Source organism: Magnolia sinica, chromosome 12 (assembly GCF_029962835.1).
Source record: "Magnolia sinica isolate HGM2019 chromosome 12, MsV1, whole genome shotgun sequence".
Taxonomy (NCBI): Eukaryota; Viridiplantae; Streptophyta; class Magnoliopsida; order Magnoliales; family Magnoliaceae; genus Magnolia; species Magnolia sinica.
The window spans coordinates 40,785,743-40,801,025 of NC_080584.1; positions in this window are offsets into that span (position 1 = coordinate 40,785,743).

A 15,283-nucleotide genomic window follows, 5' to 3' on the forward strand; every position below is an offset into this window, starting at 1 on the left:
AAAAGCACGTTGAAACTCTTCATTCGTCATTTTTCATTAATCATTCCAAATTGTGCGATCCAACGGAGATACCTATAACTCCATCATTTAATGTCGGAATGGGTCGATTTTTGGTCATCTAAATGGTACTTCAGTGATCTTTCATTTTTGACTTGAATCGACGTATTCTGAGACCATTTGGGCATCCGTAAGTTGGATTGCAGTCGTCTGTTCTGAATGTTTCCTTCATCTTCTTGTCCAATAGTAACCCTCATAACTCTCTCTTTAGAGGTCAAATTTAGACTATTTCAGGTCATTCGAATGGTAACTTGTCAAGCTTCCAAATTGGACCAGAATTCCCTAATTTAGAGAAAGTTCGATATCCCAAAACCATGTTGAAAGTCTTTGACCATCATTTTTCATTATGGATTTTAATCTTTCCAAATTACGCGATCCAATGGAGACGCCTATAACTCCATCCTTTGATGTCGGATTGGGTTAATTTTTGGTCATCTGAATGGGACTTTCGTGCTCTTTCATTTCAGACTAGAATTGTCGTATTCTGAGACCATTAGGGAACCCGTAAGTTAGATAGCAGTTGTCGGTCCTGATTATTTCCTTCATCTTCTTGTCCAATAGTAACCCTCATAACACTTTATTCAGAGGTCAAATTTATACAATTTCTGGTCATTGGAATAGTTACTTGTCAAGCTTCCAAATGGGACCAGAATTGCTTAATTCAGAGACCGTTCGATATCTGAATTACACGTTGGACCTCTTCGATCGTCACTTTTCAATATGGATTGTTAATCTTTCTAAATTGTGCAATCCAATGGAGACGCTTATGACTCCAACCTTTGATGTCAGATTGGGTTAATTTTTGGTCATCGGAAAGGTACTTTAGTGTTCGTTCATTCCTGACTGGAATCGTCGTATTCCGAGACCCTTTACGCATCCATAAGTGGGATCATAGTCGTCGGACCTCTATGGTTCCTTCATCTCCCTGTCCTATAGTAACCCTCATAACTCTCGCTCTTTAGAGTTCGAATTTAGACTATTTCCAGGTCATTAGATTGGTAACTTGTCAAGCTTCCAAATGGGACTAGAATTGCCTAATTCTGGGACCGTTCGATATCCCAAAAGCACACTGGAACTCTTCGATCATCATTCTTCAATATGGATAGTTAATCTTTCCAAATAGCGCGATCCAATGGAGACGCCCAGAACTCCATCGTTTGATGTCCGATTGGGTTAATTTTTGGTCATCGGAAAGGTAATTTAGTGCTCTTTCATTCCCGACTAAAATCGTTGTATTCTGAGACTATTTGGGCCTTCGTTAGTGGGATCGCAGTCATTGGTCCAGAATGTTTCCTTCATCTCCTTGTCCAATAGTAACCCTCATAACGGTCTCTTCAGAGGTCAAATTTATAATATTTTAGGTCATTGGAATGGTAACTTGTAACGCTTCCAAATGGATCCAGAATTTCCTAATTCAGAGACCGTTCAATTTCCCAGAAGCACATTCGAACTCTTCGATCGTCATTTTTCAATATGGATTGTTAATCTTTCCAAATCGCGCGATCCAAAGGAAATGCCTTTAACTCCATCATTTGATGTCGGATTGGGTCGATTTCTAGTCATCTGAATGTTACTATAGTGCTCTTTCATTTTGGACTGGTATTGTTGTATTCTGAGACCATTTGGGCATCCGTAAGTTGGATCGCAGTCGTCATTCCTGAATGTTTCCTTCATCTTCTTGTCCAATAGTAACCCTCAAAACTCTCTCTTTAGAGGTCGAATTTAGACTATTTCAGGTCATTGGAATGGTAACTTGTCAAGCTTCCAAATGGGATTAGAATTGCCTAATTCAGAGACCGTTCAATATCTCACAAGCACGTTGGAACTCTTTAATCATCATTTTTTGATATGGATTGTTAATCTTTCTAAATTGCGCTATCCAATGGAGACGCTTATAACTCCAACATTTGACGTCAGATTGGGTCGATTTTTGATCATCTGAGTGGTACTTTATTGCTCTTTCATTTTTGACTTGAATCGTCATATTCTGAGAACATTTATGCATCCATAAGTTGGATCGTAGTCGTCATTCCTAAATGTTTCCTTCATCTTCTTGTCCAATAGTAACCCTCAAAACTCTCTCTTTAGAGGTCGAATTTAGACTATTTCAGGTCATTGGAATGTAACTTGTCATGCTTCCAAATTGGACCAAAATTGCCTAATTCAGGCATTGTTCGATATCCCAAAAGCATGTTGGAACTCTTCGATAGTCATTTTTCAATATGGATTGTTAATCTTTCCAAATTGCGCGATCCGACGGAGACGCCTATAACTCCATCCTTTGATGTCGGATTGGGTTAATTTTTGGTCATCTGAATGGGACTTTCGTGCTCTTTCATTTCAGACTGGAATTGTCGTATTCTGAGACCATTAGGGAACCCGTAAGTTAGATAGCAGTTGTCGGTCCTGATTGTTTCCTTCATCTTCTTGTCCAATAGTAACCCTCATAACTCTCTTCAGAGGTCGAATTTAGACTATTTTAGGTCATTGGAATGATAACTTGTCAAGCTCCAAATGGGACTAAAATTGCCTAATTCAGAGACTGTTCGATATCCCATAAGCACGTTGGAACTCTTCGATCGTCATTTTTCAATATGGACTGTTAATCTTTCCAAATTGTGCAATCCAATGGAGACGCTTATAACTCCAACATTTGACGTCCGATTGGGTCGATTTTTGATCATCTGAGTGGTACTGTAGTTCTCTTTCAGTTATGACTTGAATCGTCATATTCTGAGAACATTTGGGCATCCATAAGTTGGATCGCTGTCGTCCGTCTTGAAAGTTTCCTTCACCTTCTTGTCTAATAGTAACCCTAATAACTCTCTCTCCATAGGTCGAATTTAGACTATTTCAAGTCATTGGAATGGTAACTTGCCTAACATCCAAATGGGACCAGAATTGCCTAATTCAGAGACCGTTCGATATCCTACAACCACGTTGGAAGTCTTCGATCATCATTTTTCAATATGGATTGTTAATCTTTCCGAATAGCATGATCCAATGGAGATGCCTATAGCTCTATCCTTTAATGTCGGATTGGGTCAATTTTTGGTCATCTGAACAGTACTTTAGTGCTCTTTCATTCTTGTCTGGAATCCTCCTTTTTCGAAACAATTTGGGAATCCATAATTTGGATCGTAGTCGTCGGTCCTGAATGTATCCTTCATCTCCTTGTCCAATAACCCGCATAGCTCTCTCTTCAGAGGTCAAATTTAGACTATTTCAGGTCATTGGAATGGTAACTTGTCAAGCTACCAAATGGGACCAAAAATGCCTAATTCAAAGACCGTTCGATATCCCAAATGCACGTTGGAACTCTTCGTTTGTCATTTTTCAATATGGATTGTTAATCTTTCAAAATTGCCCAATCCAACGGAGATGCCTATAACTATATCATTTGATGTCGGATTGGGTCGATTTCTAGTCATCTGAATGGTACTTTAGTGCTCTTTCATTTTGGACTGGTATCGTTGTATTCTGAGACCATTCGGGCATCCGTAAGTTGGATCCCAGTCGTCGGTCCTGAATGTTTCCTTCATCTTCTTTGCCAATAGTAACCCTCATAACTCTATCTTCAGAGGTCAAATTTAGACTATTTCAGGTCATTGGAATGGTAACTTGTCAAGCTTCCAAATGGGACCAAAAATGCCTAATTCAAAGACCATTCGATATCCCAAATGCACGTTGGAACTCTTCGTTCGTCATTTTTCAATATGGATTGTTAACATTTCAAAATTGCGCGATCCAACAGAGACGCCTATAACTTCATCATTTGATGTTGGATTGGGTCGATTTCTGGTCGTCTGAATGGTACTTTAGTGCTCTTTCATTTTGGACTGGTATCATTGTATTCTGAGACCATTCGGGCATCCATAAGTTGGATCGCAGTCGTCAGTCTTGAATGTTTCCTTCATCTTCTTGGCCAATAATAACCCTCATAACTCTATCTTAAGAGGTCAAATTTAGGCTATTTCAGGTCATTAGAATGATAACTTGTCATGCTTCCAAATTGGACCAAAATTGCTTAATTCAAAGACCGTTCGATATCCCAAAAGCATGTTGGAACTGTTCGATAGTCATTTTTCAATATGGATTGTTAATCTTTCTAAATTGCGCGATCTGATGGAGACGCCTATAACTCCATCCTTTGATGTCGGATTGGGTTGATTTTGGGTCATCTGAATGGGACTTTAGTGCTCTTTCATTATAGACTAGAATCGTCGTATTCTGAGACCATTTGTGCACTCGTAAGTTAGATAACAGTCGTCGGTCCTGAATGTTTCCTTCATCTTCTTATCCAATAGTAACCCTTATAACTCTCTCTTCAGAGGTCAAATTTAGACTATTTCAGGTCATTGGAATAATAACTTGTTAAGCTTCCAAATGGGACCACAATTGCCTAATTCAGGGACTGTTCAATATCTCAAAAGCATGTTGGAACTCTTCGATCATCATTTTTCTATATGGTTTGTTAATCTTTCCAAATTACGTGATTAAACGGAGACGCCTATAACTCCATCATGGAATGTTAATCTTTCCAAGTTGCACGATCCAACGTAGACGCCGATAACTCCATCATTTGATGTTGGATTGGGTCGATTTTTGGTCATCTGAATGGTACTTTAGTGCTCTTTCATTTTAGATAGGAATCGTCGTATTCTGAGACCATTTGTGCACCCGTAAGTTGGATCGCAGTCGTCGGTCCTGAATGTTTCCTTCATCTTCTTGTGCAATTATAACCCTCATAACTCTCTCTTCAGAGGTCGAATTTAGATTATTTCATGTCACTGGAATGGTAACTTGTCAAGCTTCCAATTGGGACCAAAATTGCCTAATTAAGAGATCGTTCGATATCCCAAAAGCACGTTGGAACTCTTCGATCGTCATTTTTCAATATGGATTGTTAATCTTTCCAAATTGCGTGATCCAAGGAAGATGCCTATAACTCCATCCTTTGATGTCGGATTGGGTTAATTTTTAGTCATCTCAATGGTACTTTATTACTCTTTCATTCCAAACTGGAATCATCGTATTCTAAGACCATTTGGGCACCCGTAAGTTGGATCGTAGTTGTCGGTCCTGAATGTTTCCTTCATCTTCTTGTCCAATTCTAACCCTCATAACTCTCTCTTTAGAGGTCGAATTTAGACTATTTTAGGTCATTGAAATGGTAACTTGTCAAGCTTCCAAATTGGACCCAAATTGCCTAATTCAGAGACCGTTCGATATCCCAAAAGCACGTTGGAACTCTTTGATAGTCATTTTTCAATATGGATTGTTAATCTTTCCAAATTACGCGACCCAACGGAGACACCTATAACTCCATCCTTTGATGTCGGATTGGGTCAATTTTTGGTCATCTGAATGGGACTTTAGTGGTCTTTCATTTCAGACTAGAATCATCGTATTCTGAGACCATTTGGGCACCCGTAAGTTGTGTCACAGTCGTCGGTCGTGAATGTTTCCTTCATCTTCTTGTCCAATAGAAACCCTCATAACTCTCTCTTTAGAGGTCGAATTTAGCCTATTTCTGGTCATTGGAATGGTATCTCGTCAAGCTTCTAAATGGGACTAAAATTGCCTAATTTAGAGACCGTTTGATATCCCATAAGCACGTTGGAACTCTTCGATCATCATTTTTCTATATGGATTGTTAATCCTTCCAAATTGCGTGATCTAACGGAGACGCCTATAACTCCATCATTTAATGTCGGATTGGGTCGATTATTGGTCATCTGAATGGTGCTTTAGTGCTCTTTCTTTCTAGACTAAAATTGTTAGATTCTGAGACCATTTGGACACCCGTAAGTTGGATTGCAGTCATCGGTCCTGAATGTTTCCTTCATCTTCTTGTCCAATAGTAACCCTCATAACTCTCTCTTTAGAGGTCGAATTTAGACTATTTCATGCAATTGGAATGGTAACTTGTCAAGCTTCCAAATAGGACCAAAAGTTTTTAATTTAAAGACCGTTCGATATCCTAAAAGCACATTGGAACTCTTCGATCGTCATTTTTCAATATGGATTGTTAATCTTTCCAAATTGCATGATCCAATGGAGATGCCTAAACTCCAGCCTTTGATGTTGGATTGGGTCAATTTTTGGTCATCTGAATCATACTTTAGTGCTATTTCATTCCTGACTAGAATTGTCGTATTTCGAGACCGTTTGTCCATCTGTAAGTGGGATCGCGTCGTCAGTCCTGAATGTTTCCTTCATCTCCTTGTCCAATGCTAACCCTCATAACTCTCTCTTCAACGGTCGAATTTAGACTATTTCAGATCAATGAAATGGTAACTTCTTAAGCTTCTAAATGGGACTAGAATTGCCTATTTTAGAGACCGTTCGATATCCCAAAAGCACGTTGGAACTCTTTAATCCTCATTTTTCAATATGGACTTTTAATCTATCCAAATTGTGCTATCTAATGGAGACACCTACAACTCCATCATTTGATGTAGGATTGGGTCGATTTTTGGAAATCTGAATCGTACTTTAGTGCTCTTTAATTCCTAACCGGAATCATCGTAATATGAGACCATTTGGGCATCCCTAAGTTGGATTGCAGTCATCAGTCCTGAATGTTTCCTTCATCTCCTTGTCCAATAGTTACCCTCATAGCTCTCTCTTTAGAGGTCAAATTTAGACTATTTCAGGTCATTGGAATGGTAACTTGTCAAGCTTCCAAATGGGACCAAAATTGCCTAATTCAGAGACCGTTCGAGGTCCCAAAAGCACGTGGGAAGTCTACGATCGTCATTTTTCAATATGGATTGTTAATCTTTCCTAAATTGCGCAATCCAACGGAGACGCCTATAACTCCATCATTTGATGTCGGATTGTGTCAATTTTTGGTCATCTGAATGGTACTTTAGTGCTCTTTCATTCCAGACTAGATTCGTTATATTCCGAGACCATTTAGGCTTCTATAAGAGGGATCGCAGTTGTCGGTCCTGACTGTTTCCTTCATCTCCTTGTCCAATAGTAACCCTCATAACTCTCTCTTTAGAGGTTGAATTTAGACTATTTCTGGTCATTGGAATGGAAACTTGTCAAGCTTCCAAATGGGACCAAAATTGCCTAATTCAGAGACCGTTCGATATCACAAAAGCTCGTTGGAACTCTTTGATCATCATTTTTCAATATGGATTGTTAATCTTTCCAAATTGCGCGATCCAACGGAGACGCCTATAACTCCATCATTCGATGTTAGATTGGGTTGATTTTTGGTCATCTGAATGGTGCTTTACTGCTCTTTCATTCCTGACTGGAATCGCCGTATTCTAAGACCATTTCCGCATCCGTAAGTGTGATCGTAGTCGTCATTCCTGAATGTTTCCTTCATCTCCTTGTCCAATAATAGCCTTCATAACTCTCTCCTTAGAGGACGAATTTAGACTATTTCAGGTCATTAGAATGGTAACTTGTTAAACTTCCAAATGGGAACAAAATTGCCTAATTCAGAGACTGTTCGATATCCTAAAAGCACGTTGGAAGTCTTCGATTGTCATTTTTCAATATGGATTGTTAATCTTTCTAAATTGCCCGATCCATCGGAGATGCCTATAACTACAACCTTTGATGTCGGTTTGGGTCAATTTCAGGTTATCTGAATGGTACTTTAGTGCTCTTTCATTCCTGACTGGATTGTCGTATTTTGAGACCATTTGGGCATCCATAATTGGGATCGCGGTCGTCGGTCCTGAATGTTTCCTTCATCTCCATATCCATTAGCAACCCTCATAACTCTCTCTTCAGAAGTCAAATTTAGATTATTTCAGGGCATTGGAAGCGTAAATTGTCCAGCTTCCCAATGGGACAATACTTACCAAATTCAGAGACCGTTCGATATCCCAAAAGCACGTTGGAACTCTTCTACAGTCATTTTTCAATATGGATTGTTAATCTTTCCAAATTGCTCGATCCAACGGAAACGCATATAACTCCATCATTTTATGACAGATTGGGTCGATTTTTGGTCATCTGAATGGTACTTTAGTGCACTTTCATTCTTGACTGGTATCGACATATCCTCAGACCTTTTGGGCATCTGTAAGTTGTTTCGCAGTCGTCGCTCCTAAATGTTTCCTTCATCTCCTTGTCCAATAGCAACCCTCATAACTCTCTCTTCAGAGGTCAAATTCTAACTGTTTCAGGTCATTAGAATGGTAACTCGTCAACCTTCCAAATGGGACAAAAATTACCTAATTCATGACCGTTCGAATCCCAAAAGAATGTTGGAACTCTTCATTCATCATTTTTCAATATAGATTGTTAATCTTTCCGAATTGCGTGATCCAACGGAGACACATAACTCCATCCTTTGAGGTCGGATTGGGTCAATTTTTAGTCATATGACTGGCACTTTAGTGCTCTCTAATTTCAGAATGGAACCGTTGTATTCTGAAACCATTTGGGCATCCATTAGTTGGATCGCAGTCGTCAGTCCTGAATGTTTCCTTCATCTTCCTGTCCAATAGTAACCCTCATAACACTCTCTTCAGAGGTCGAATTTAGACTATTTCCGGACATTGGAATGGTAACTTATCGAGCTTCCAAATGGGAACAAAATTGCCCAATTCAGAGACCGTTCATATCCGAACAACACGTTGGAACTCTTCAATCGACGTTTTTCATTATGGATTGTTAATCTTTCCAAATTGCGCGATCCAACGGAGATACCTATAGGTCCATAATTTGATATTGGTTGGGTCGATTTTTGGTCATATTAATGGTACTTTAGTGCTCTTTCATTTCAGACTGGAATCATTGTATTCTGAGACCATTTGGGCACTAGTAAGTTGGATTGCAGTTATCAGTCCTGAATGTTTCCTTCATGTTCATGTCCAATAGTAACCCTCATAACTCTCTCTTCAGAGGTCAAATTTAGACTATTTCAGGTCATTGGAATGGTAACATGTTAAGCTTCCAAATGGGACCAAAATTACCTAATTCAGAGACTGTTTGATATCCCATAAGCATGTTGGAACTCTTCGATCGTCATTTTTCAATATGGATTGTTAATCTTTCCAATTTGCGTGATCCAACGGAGACACCTATAACTCCATCATTTGACGTCGGATTGGGTCAATTTTTTGTCATCTGAGTGGTTCTTTAGTGTTCTTTCATTTCTGACTTGAATCGTCGTATTTTGAGACCATCTGGGCACCCGTAAGTTGGATCGCAATCATTGGTCCTGAATGTTTCCTTCATCTTCTTATCTAATAGTAACCCTCATAACTCTCTCTTCAGAGGTCGAATTTAGACTATTTCAGGTCATTGGAATGGTAACTTGTCAAGCTTCCAAATGGGACCATAATTGCCTAATTCAGAGACCGTTTGATATCCTAAAAGCACGTTGGAACTCTTCGATCGTCATTTTTCAATATGGATTGTTAATCTTGCCAAATTGCATGATCCAGCAAAGTCGCCTATAAATCTATCCTTTGAGGTCAGATTAGGTCAGTTCTTGGTCATCTGAATGGTACTTTAGTGCTCTTACATACCTGACAAGAATCGTCATTTTTCGAGACCATTTGGGCATCCGTAATTGGGATCGCAGTCGTCGGTCCTGAATGTTTCCTTCATCTCCTCGTCCAATAATAACCCTCATAACTCTCTCTTAAGAGGTCGAATTTAGACTATTTCAGGGCATTGGAATGGTAAATTGACAAGCTTCCAAATGGGACTAGATTTGCCTAATTCAGAGACCGTTTGATATCAGAAAAGAACGTTGGAACTCTTTGATAGTCATTTTTCAATATGGATTGTTAACCTTTCCAAATTGTGCGATCCAACGGAGACGCCTATAACTCCATCCTATGATGTCGGATTGGGTTAGTTCTTGGTCATCTGAATGATACTTTAGTGCTCTTTCATTCCTTACTAGAATCATCGTATTCCAAGACCATTTGGGCATCCGTAAGTGGGATCGCAGTCGTCGGTCCTGAATGTTTCCTTCATCTCCTTGTCCAGTAATTACCCTCATAACTCTCTCTTTAGAGGTCGAATTTAGACTTTTTCAAGTCATTGGAATTGTAACTTGTCAAGCTTCCAAATAGGACCAAAATTGCCTAATTCAGAGACCATTTGATATCCCAAAAGCACGTTGGTACTCTTCGATCGTCATTTTTCAATATGGATTGTTAATCTTTCCAAATTGCGTGATCCAATGAATATGCCTATAACTCCATCCTTTGATGTCAGATTGGGTCTGTTCTAGGTCAACTGAATGGTACTTTAGTGCTCTTTCATTCCTGACTAGAATTATCGTATTCCGAGACCATTTGGGCATCCGTAAGTGGGATTGCAGTCATCGGTCCTGAATGTTTCCTTCATCTCCTTCTCCAATAGTAACCCTCATAACTCTCTCTTTGGAGGTCGAATGTAGACTATTTTAGGTCATTTATGTTTCAAACAAGAAATAAATGCATTCAATTTTGAAGATTATCTTATTCAAGCATAACAGAGAGAGTATGAAAGACATTCATATTATTTTATTAGTACTAAGTTCATTTGCATCCTCAAACAACCCTTTATTATAGGATAGATTATTTAGAATGTACAAATTGACAAAGTTTAAATATCCAAGTCAGATATTAAATCTGGCAGCATTTCGACTCATGATTTGGTCATCTCTTTAAGAGGAATATGACTTGAATATCTCTTCTATTGGTTTCTTGCTCTCTAAGCTTTAGATAGAAGAAATATGGAGACTTAGCCATATCAGCAGCATGTCGACCCCTTAGCTTCACAGAATGCAGGGCAATCTGGTTGCGCGGACTTGCACAACCGATATGGTTTGCGCAGGTTCGTGCAAACCACTGGAGCCTTCTCTCTCACCTTTAGCCTTCTTCCTTGCTCTACTTCCTCTCCAAAATCTTCAATCCGTCCAAATGAAGGAGAGGAGGGGGTATTTATAGGCCCTCGCACATGTGAAACCTGATTTTGGTGCCATGAGACCCACCTTTCAATGCTTTAGATCTTTCTACAAAGAACCATTTCTGGATTTCGTTGTGCGAACCCGCGCAACTAATATTTTAATTGCGCGGTCTCGCGCAATGGACATTGGTTGCGTAGACTCGCGCAAACCACCCTTAAGCTACTTCATTCTTCTTCTCTTTGAATTTTCTTTCTATCTCACAATCTTCTTTTGCTTCAATCCTTCCTCCATCATTTTTTATGCCTCAACAGATGCCCCCTTGATCCTATCTTTGTTGCCCCAAAATCAAAGAGAAGGATCAAAATAATCACCCTTAAGCAGTTTGCGTGGGTCCGCGCAACGTAAACTTGCGTAACGCACTCGACCGCATGTCTTATAAATGCTCCAACCATTCGTCACTTTGCATTTCGTTTCTGCCTGTAGCGATATTACTTCTGCAATTTTACCCCACACAACCAACATTGATTGTGCGGTTCAGCGCAACAACTTTCTTCTTTGCGCAAGGTTTCCAGGAGTTGAGTCATCTTGCACAACAGACTTCGGTTGCGCGGACCCGCGCAACCCAATACTTAGCGAAATTTCCTGCATTGGATTCTTTTCTTCTAGGACTTAGGAAAATTCCCATTCTTCCTCATGGCTCGTATCAAGCGTACTTTTTACCCCGTAGACCCACCAACTGACCAACCTTCTCACCCTGATTTGCCTGATCCGTCTTCTTACCACCCTTCCCCTTCTTCCGATCAATCGCCAGCCAAACTACCAAAACCACTGCCAACAACCCTGCATACTTCAAAGAAATCGTGCTTCTAACCTTTGATTTTATCGACCGCATTGAATCATTGCCATCTCCCATTCATTGAGAAATCATGATGAGAGACTTAAAGCTACCTCCTAAGCATGGTTGCGAGTATGACTGGGACGAGTGGTTGAAAACAACCGCACACATCCACACAGATAGTCAGAGACCCCCTCTTCGAGAAGACACCCCTCCCATTTTTCGCTCAAAGAAAACTCACCGAAACAAGGCGCAGGAGTTTGAGGAGAAGATTAAGGAGCACAATAAGAAGAAGCTCCAGAATTTGTGGGAATCAGTCCGAGTAATTGAGGGTATCATGAAGTTTAATAACCCTCACTCAAAAGGTATGATGGTGATTCCCATCAATGTCCATCACCACTAGTCCATGCTCGATTGCGAGCCAAAGGATTAGATAGATGGAGAAAAGCTGATGTATACGGCCTCGTGGCAATGAGAGAACCACACATCCTTGAAGGGTTATTACAAGTGCATAAGCCGTGGCAATGCATTGGGGAAGTCCACCCCATGATCTTTCTTACCCCTTTTCTCAGTCTGCACAACCTCTTCCCCATGTACTTCTATGAAACCATCAGGCAGCGCTTCATGGATCGTGAACAACTCTATGGACTGGAAGATTTTTGAACAAGGGGTCTGTTAACTTCTCGACGCTATTATTCTGACTGGACAAAAGCCATCTTGTAGAGGCACATGGGTACGCTCACCAAGATCGGCCTGTACTATACTATAGAAGTTACATCTAAGTACTTCTATAAGGAGCCCACTTTGCTGAAGGGTTTCCTTGAGTATTGGTCACCCACTACCAACTCTTTCCACCTGCCATTTGGTGAGATGAGTATCACACTTTGGGATCTACATCGAATAACGGGTCTTCCATTAACAGGCAAGTTCTATGACGAATTCGTCCCATCTAACAGAGAGCTGGCCTTCATATCTTCTCCCGATCGCAAGCATTCCATCTCTGAGACCACCATCGAACTCTTCAAAGAGATGGGGAAATTTCTAAACATCTATAAGATTTCTCCTCTGTAGTGGCTAGCCCATTTCTCTAGAACTCTCAAGTATTTCCAAGTCTAGGAGTCGACTTCCCCCTTTTTCTTTCTTTCCTTTTATTATAGATTTCTCATACCAATCTTTTACCTTTCCCTGCAGATTTCGTGATTGTCATTCTAAGGAACTAACAAAGCTTCACGATGATATGAAAGAGAGAGTAGATTATAGTTCATTCGGAGAACTTGCGGCTTTCCTAGCTTATTGGCTGAGCATCGTGGTACTTCCAAGCTCCAAATGGGCAGATGTTATTCACCTTACGGTCTTTGTCGTTGCCGGCGCTTTGGCAGAAGGACACAAGTATTCTCTCGCACCTCCAGTGTTGTGTTCTATTTACAGAGCCCTTAGAGAAATAGCCACCCATGTTAAGAACCCTACCATCGGATCTTCATCAGCATACACTTCATGGCACTATATCACAGGCTAGCTAGGTTCTTACTTTCCTTGGACCTTCGAAGTGCCAGAGAAGGCGTATGTTCATCCTGTGCATCTCCCGCTTTGGTTCTTCCAAGAAAGGGTCATGGCCAAAAGGTCATACGACTGGGTGGCTAATAAAATCTTGTAAGTGCTATAGTTTATATCCCTGTCTGTTGTCAAATTTGTGGTGCCAAAATCACTGTTATGTTATATATAACTTGCATAAGTGAAGCTCTCTCAAGGATCAACAAGACAAGACTCAAGCTGTACTTCAAGAAGAGTTCAAGGCAGTTTGTAAAGAACTCAAGACTCTTTCAAGATTGAGCTACATCAAGATTTCAAGATTGATCTACATCAAGACTTCAAGACTCATTCTTTAAGGTCACTTGTTCCGAATGTTTCAATGTCCTTTACTTCATGATTGAGGTTTGATTGACCATAGGTTGACCTTAGAAGTAGGTCATTTCGGATACATAAACCGAATGTTTATTTTACATGTGATTGGTCTGTTCTTCGACTAGTCCTAGGCCTTCTTCGACTAGTCCTAGACTTGCTTCGACCAGTCTAAGAAAATCCTCGATCAGTCGTAAGTTTGTTACAAATTCCGGATAAAATCTGTTAGGCTTCGACTAGTCCAGGAATCTGTTCGACCAGTCGTAGGAACAGTGTCGACTGCATCTACGACCAGTCGAAAATCCTCGATCAGTTTTACAGGACCTACGACCAGTCGAAGGAGACCTACGACCAGTCGTAGGAAAGCTTCGACCAGTCGTAGAACGGTCAGAGCATATCCCGCCGGATTTTTCAAATATCTGTTGTTGCTTCGACTAGTCGAAGAGCACTCTAGACCAGTCGAAGACCCGATCTTCTCACTTATAAATAGTGCACGAATCTCAGAAAAAATTATCGAATTAATTAATTCATTCAAGCCAATCTTCGTCGAACTTCTGAGAGATAATTCTGTGCTCCATCTAAGCTAAGTGTGCTTATTTAATATTCTCTTTCCTTAGCTTTATTTAATTGATTTTGTTTCTGCTATTCCAATCTGATTTGATAAGAGGAATTATTATTCCCTTTCTTTGGAATCAAAATCAATTAAGGCAAGCCCTATTTGGTTTAATTTAAAATCTATTAGAATTAGAACCATTGTAATCGAGTACTGGACATTGAACTTGGACATTCAATCATCTACTTTGATTTGGTTCTACCGGGCTGCTACAACGAAGGAGATATTCAGGTATTTTACATTTAATTGTAAATTCCTTTCTATTTTGGTTTCTTTCAAGATTTGCCAGAAAAATCTTGTTGTATTGGTTTTTTGAGGAGAGCCAGGAAAACTCAGAAGTGGGGTTTTTTAATTGTGTAAGCCCACAGACAAAGACACAATTGTAAAGGTTTTGGGTGAACCTGGGAAAACCTATTTTTAGTGAACGCTAATATCCCCTGTGTGAGGATATTAGGAGTGGAGTAGCATTTTGTGTGGCTGTTGTTTAACAGTTGGTGAACACACAGGCGAACCACTATAAACCCTTGTGTTGTGGTTGAATGATTTATATTTCTAATCTTTAATTAATTTTTGTGGGATGTATGTATGGTGGTGAATGTTGTAATTATTTAATTCAAGCTTTGTGAGAATGTTGTAATAGCTTAGAATTTATTTTTTGCTATTCCTTTATAAGCTTGATTTTCAATTTCATTTGAAAGTTGTTCCAGCAAGGTTGCCCTGCCATTTTTATGGTGTATGGCTGTCCCTAGAACAATACATTTTTAATTACAAGTTATTTCAATTCAGTTTATATTTATTATTGTATTCCTCTTCGGTTTGAGACTTGATATAAAGATCTTTCTAGAAATAAGGTTGTCCTACCATAAACTCTGTTTTTGGTGTAAGGCTGTCCTTAGAATAACGTTTGTATCAACCTCTCAAGATCTGAATTTTGAGGTTATTTTAATTTACTGCATTGTGATTTACTTTGGCTATCATTTTCTTTTTATTTCCG